Consider the following 6,682-nt stretch of genomic DNA (forward strand, 5'->3'; position numbering starts at 1 on the left):
CCTCATCTACCAAACAAGACCACACCTTCTAAGTCTTGTAATCCTTTCAAACTCCTTCACTTGTAAGCCTTCAAAATCTTTCCACTCCCTCGTGACTAAGCATTCAAATATATGAGCTTATTGGGGTCTTTTTAATTCAAACCACCACACAACACAATAAAAATTTAAAGGGTGATAATGTTTGTAGAAATTTAATGGTTGAGGACACTAAATTTTAATAACAGCAACATTTAATAGAAATTATATTATCTTGGGATATCTTGGCTCATACCTACAATCCCAGTATATAGGAGACGGAGGCAGGAAGGTTATCATGAGTTTGTACCTATCCTGAGCTACTGATACTCTGGATGACTCAGATTAGCCTGAGCTGTGATGTGAAACTGTGTCTCAAGACAAAAGTTTATTCTCTTCCCACTACCAAGTTGCCCTGCAGGAAAGAATAGACTGTGTCTATAAAAGTCCATTTTATTTCAGAAAGAAAGGAGACTCACACAGGCCAGGAAAGGAGTTCAGTGAGTAAAGCGCTTGCTGCAGAAGTGTTAAAGACCCAAGTTCAGATTCCCAGAACCCATGTAAGGCTGAACTTCACATGTCTGCAATCCTGGAAGTTATGGAGATATGGGAGGCAAAAATGAGAGAATGTCTGAACGTTCTCGGGTCAGCTGGCCTGGGATACACAGCGACAAATAACAGATTCCATCAAACAAACTGGAAGGCAGGAGCGACATGAGCGGTTGTCCTCTGACTTCCATACGTTCGGTGGCGCGCATTTTCCATACACATATAAAGATTAAGGAAGAGATGGGGAGGGGCATAGGAGAAGAAGAGAGAGGGTGGAATTGAAAGGTGTTGGGGAGGAGCTACAGCTGGGATACAAAGTGAATAAACTGTAATTAAGAAAAATTTAAAACTGTAATAAGGAGAGAGAGAAATTACTGAGTACTTGCTGTGAGAGGACAAATATTTAAATGGCTAGCTTACCCAACAGTGTGTGAGATTGTTCTACAAATGTGACTCTGTCATCAAAGTGCTCGAATGGTCTGTGTCCAGGCTAGCTAATGAACTATGTGGACACCATTCCTGTCCTCTTGACATATAAGCCCATCTTGCCTTAGTCTTTGCACAAGCTACTCTCTCTGACACACCTTGTAAAGTGACCACTTTCTAGAATCCTACTAAACAGTCATGTCCTCAGACAGCACTGATAAGTGTGTGAAATTATTAATTTGTTTAGGGTTTTATTGTCTCTTGCAAAGAGGCTCTAAATTCTCTGAACTGAATAGAATTCCCCTATTTTAGCACAGAATTCTTTTCTTCCCTTTCTCCTTTTTCTTTTTAGGACAGTGTCTCACCCTGCAGTGTTTGGTGGCCTGGAATTCAACACATAGACTAGACTGGCTTTGAAATCTGAAAGATCCACTGGCCTCTGCCTTCCCAGTACTGGGGTTAAGACTTGTTCCATGACACCTTGCTATATTCATTCCTAAAACAGGAAAAACTCAATTATTTATTAAGTAAACAAATTCCAGAAGTTTTTCAAATGGAGACTACAATGTACCACTACATTGAAAAAACAGGGAAAAGAAAAACAGGTAGAAAAAAACAAGGAAAAGAAACCTAATGGGGTCAATGGGAGCACAGCCTCCAACTTCTAAAGCAAAAGGAAACACAGTAACATTTCTTGGTGTTTCCTTCCCTACAGGCATTGTCCTACACTTTCTATACATATAAACCCATCTTTATTCCTCATACATTGCAGCCCTAGTACAAAGCAGAGAGTTAGGGTTTTATTGTTGCAATTAAACACCATAACCAAAAACCAAGTTGAGAAAGAAATGGATATTGCTGTTCATCATCAAAGGAATTCAAGGACAGGATCTCAAACAGGGCAGGAACCTGGAGGCAGGAGCTGATGCAGAGGCCATGGAGGGGTGCTGCTTATGGGCTTGCTCCTCAGGACTTGCTCAGCCTCTTTTCTTATAGAACCTAGGACCAATAGCCCAGGGGTGACTACAATAGCCCAGGCCCACAATAGGCTGGGCCTTCTCTCATTAGTAACTAATTAAGAAAATGCCCTATAGCGAGAAATTATAGGCCATTTTCTCAACTGAGGTTCCCTCTTTTCAGATAACTATGTTTGTGTGTCAAGTTGACGTAGGACTAGGCAGCACAACTGACCCCTTGTCAGCTTGAAACACAAACACATCACTATTAAGCTACACCCTTCCTTTCTTAAAGTCACCATTTTCTAGAATCCTACTGAACAGACATGTCCTCAGACAGCACTGATCAGTGTGTGAAATTATTAGTTTAGGATTTTATTCTCCTTTCAAAGAGACTCCAAATTCTCAGAAATGAGGGATATTTTTCCACTACCTATTCTAGCACAGATTTTTTTCCTTCTTTTTCTCCTTTTTCTTTTTAGACAGGGGCTCACAATGCAGTGTTTGGTGGCCTGGAATCTGCCATCGATCCCCCAAGATCTCATACTGAAAAATGTAAGTAGCTTTAAAAGTCCCACAGTCTTTACAAACTCAAACACATTAGAATTTCAGTCTCTTAAAAATATTCCATCTCTCTAGAATTCCAAACGCTCTTTTAAAAGCTTAAGGTCTTTCAGCTGTGGTCTCCTGTAAAAATCAAAATTAAATACCTTCTTCAAGAGGGACAAAGCCTCTGGCACAGTCACAGTCTGAACCAAGCAAAACCAAATTCTAATTCTAATGATATAAACACTCAATGTTCAATTATCTGGGATTCCCTTGAGATCTTCTTGGCTCCTCTAAAGAGCTTGGGTCACTTCTCCGGCTCTGTCCTCTGCAGTACACACAGCCAGCTCCAGCTGGCTCCACTCCACTGCTGCTGTTGTTCTTGGCGGTCATCCCAAAAGTGTTGGTACTGGCATCTCCAAAAGTGTTGGGGTCCCTTGCTGCAACCGGGCTACACTTTCACCAACAACCCCTCATGGGCTTTCCTCCTGGTGCCAAGCCTCAATTTCTTTGCATGACCCCTCAGTCCTGGTACCCTCTCCTGTCTTTTCACAGCGTCAAGCCTCAGCTGCTCTCCTTGCCTCCTTCATGCCTTCAAAATTAGTACCACGTGGGTGACGCCTTCATTTTACCAAGTCCAGCTGCCAACATAAGGTGCAGCTGTGGCCGCCTTTGGAACATAGCTTCTCTGCACTCTAGGAAACACTTCCAGAGTTCAGCTCAGTGATGCTGTTCTCCTCTTAATCACTGCTAGTTTCTTAGCTGCAGCTAACCTGCACCAACTGTGCCAGCAGCACAAAGGTTTCACTTAAATGGTGCTGACCTCTTGTTAACTGCAGCTGACTTCTCAGCCTTAGTTGACCAGGATAACAGAAGGTTAATTTAAAATAGCGACAGCCGTGATAGAGCCTTTAACCTTTGCACGGAAATTTCACAAGCCAGGTCTCCATCCTCTGCACTGCTCTCCACATTCTTATCTTCCACACTGCAAAAGAACATCTTACTGAGCTCTCAACACTCAATGACTTTTCTAGCCCAAGGTTCCAAAGTCCCACAATCCTCCAAAATCATGGTCAGGTCTGTCACAGCAATACCCGACTATGCTGATACCAACTTGACTTAGTTAGGGTTTCTCTTGCTGCAACAAAACACTGTGACCAAAAGGCAGGTTGGGGAAGAAACGGTTTATTCAGCTTACATTTCCATATAGCAATATCCTCACCAAAGGAAGTCAGAATAGGAACTCAAACAGGGCAGGAACCCGGAAGCAGGAGCTGACGCAGAGGCCGTAGAGAAGCAAGTAAAGAGAAGCAAGCCACTCTTCACTGGCTTGCTTCCCCTCCTCCCCCCCCCCCCCCCCCCGCTTGCTCAGTCTGTTTTCTTATAGAAGCCAGGGCCAGGACCACCATCCCGGGACTGGCACCACGCATAATTGGCTGGGCCCTCCCTGGTGAATCATGTAGTAAGAATATGCCTTACTGCTGGATCGTAGAGAAGCGTCTTCTCAGTTGAGGTCCCCTCCTTTCGGATGACTCTCGCTTGTGTATCAACTTGATATAACACTAGCCAGTACGCCAAGTAACTTGTCCAGAATCACAGAAACAGTCAAGGGCAGAGGCTGATGTGAGCCCAGACAATTCAGGGTTCCTGCTTTTAACTACTTCATATTGTAACTCCATAAAAGCGAGTGTTTAAGCTTCACAGGATTACTAAAGTTTCTGCAAGATAGATGGGGGTGGGGGGTGCTGCTTCTTCCTGGGGTACAGACAGGCGTTGAATTCTCTTAGGCACTTCAGAACTCTGAATGTCTCTGTTAGTGTTCTTAATCGTAAGTATTCCTTCTGATTTATGTTTTGTAAGTAAGCAAAGCCAGTGGGGTTGGGCAGCACGGCTCCCTCTTCAGCAGCTGTTGGGCTCCCCCTGCTGCCTGAGCAAAGGAACTGTCAGTCGGTCAGCTGTGTGCACAGCAGCACTAGGCTTCTTGACTATCCACTGACACTCTGAGAATATGAGACACTGATCACAGCTGGTTGCCATTCTCCTGGACTCACCCATGGCTGTTAGGAACAGCTCGAACCAGGTTTTCTGGTATTACAAGCCTTAGTGAACTCTGTATTACGACATCTTAAACTTTTTCCACTCTTGCAGTCTTTTCACTGGAGAAACTTTCATGTAGCCCTAAGTGTGTGTGTAAAATAGGCATACAAATAAAACATATAACATATTTTAAAGAAACTTATACTTATTTATTTATTATCTAGGTTTTTTTGAGATAGGGTGTCTCTGTGTAGTTCTGGCTGTCCTGGACTAGGCTGTATAGACCAGGCTGGCCTCAAACTCACAGATATTTTCTTGCCTCTGCCTCCACAGTGCTGGGATTAAAGGAGTGAACCACCATTACCCAAATATTACTCTCATCTTTTAACTATAAGAAGCAAAAACAAAACAAAACAACCCCCCTCAAAAAAGAAATTTAAACAATAGGGATAAAAGTAATATTGCATACTAATAAAATGAAGGTACTGTGTATCCCTCTTTCCTTCTTTCTCTCCTATCTAGAGTTAAGGGGAAGATGGGGAAAGGGGAACAGATTTTAAAAAGGGGTTACATAGGGATGACAGGGTAACAGGTGGATTCTTGTACCTCCTTTTAGACTAGAAAGCAGCAAGTCTCAAATATTTTACATTGCTGTGGATTATTGTATATTGATGGAAATTTAAGGTTATTTGGTCCAACTCTTGCTTAATACATTGTACATATGCAACACATTTAAAATGTAATCAAAGTTCTAGTCTTTTGATAGCTGCTATTGCAAAATATTTAGGATAATTGGACATGCAAGTCAGTAGTTAGTCACCTATGAACAATCTTGCTTGCAGTTTTGTTAAGTACTAGTTCAGTTAATTAACAAAATAAGCTTTATTTAGCCTCCTGTATATGCTTTCTAAGCTAAGGAGATAGTAAATAACTAAAAAGAAACAATGCTTGTCTATTCAGATATACTATAGATACAAGGTATTCAAATACTTCAGAGATCTATAGAATATGGCAGCACCCCCAACCTGCTTCAAAGAAAATGATGGGTATCAAAGAACCTACACTAGGGATTTGCTTTAAATGTGCCAAAGCTGGCCACTGAGCAATAAAATAAAATAAAATAAAATAAAATAAAATAAAATAAAATAAAAACCTGCCCTTACCTCAATTGCTGATAGCATACTGTCCAAACTGTGGATAAGCAGGACACTGGAAAGTTGATTGACTCACTCTGCAGAGACACGGTAGGACAGTCCTTCAAGATTCCTGTTTCACAGATAAGTCTGACAGATATTATGGGACTGTAGATTGGATGCTCCAATGATCCAGAGGAAATCTGTGTGACTTTCCAGGCAGCCATCAGCCTCTGTCATTTCTATAGTTTTAAAAGCTGTTTGCTCTGTACTTCCTATTTACTTAGGTAATATTTATCCTTCTCAAGTCTCTGATGGGGTTTAAGATTAGATAGTTATAGTCTTACAGTTTTCCTTCTAAGGATAAGAGACATGAAAGCTGGGGTTGGAGAGATGGCTTAGCAGTTAAGAGCACTGACTGCTCTTCCAGAGGACCTGGGTTCAATTTCCAGCACCCACATGGCAGCTCACAACTATCTGTAATTCTTGTTCCAGGGAACCAGACAACCCCACACAGACACATGCACTCAAGACTCCAATGTACAGAAAATAAAAAGAAATAAATAATTTTTAAAAGACAAAAACGCTTAAGCTTTTTGTGATCTAAAAAATGTTTTAGGCTCCAAAAAGATGTTTTTAGGTTGGTAAATGCAAGGAATGGTAAGAAAGTGATTTAGGTACAGAACTTTGGACTCAGGAGAATAGGACAGATATGGGAGTAATTTCTCCAAGGTTATCAAATACATATGAACTGAACATTGTAAATATAATTCTTACTTGATGGTTGTCATAATTGTTCTTACTATATATATTTTGTTAATGTTAGAGAAAAGGCCATTTTTAGACTAACAGAGAAAATGTAGTGTGAGAGACTTGTGATTTCCTAAACAAACAAACAAACAAACAACAACAACAACAAAAGGTTATGTGAATATAGTTTTGTTTTAGTCCCAGGTGTGGGATATGGGGCTGCTTCAGATGACTCACAGCTGTTAACTATGATTGTCTTGTGCTCATGGA

The sequence above is a fragment of the Psammomys obesus genome, unplaced genomic scaffold (assembly GCF_907164565.1).
Source record: "Psammomys obesus unplaced genomic scaffold, mPsaObe1.curated_primary_1811, whole genome shotgun sequence".
Lineage (NCBI taxonomy): Eukaryota > Metazoa > Chordata > Mammalia > Rodentia > Muridae > Psammomys > Psammomys obesus.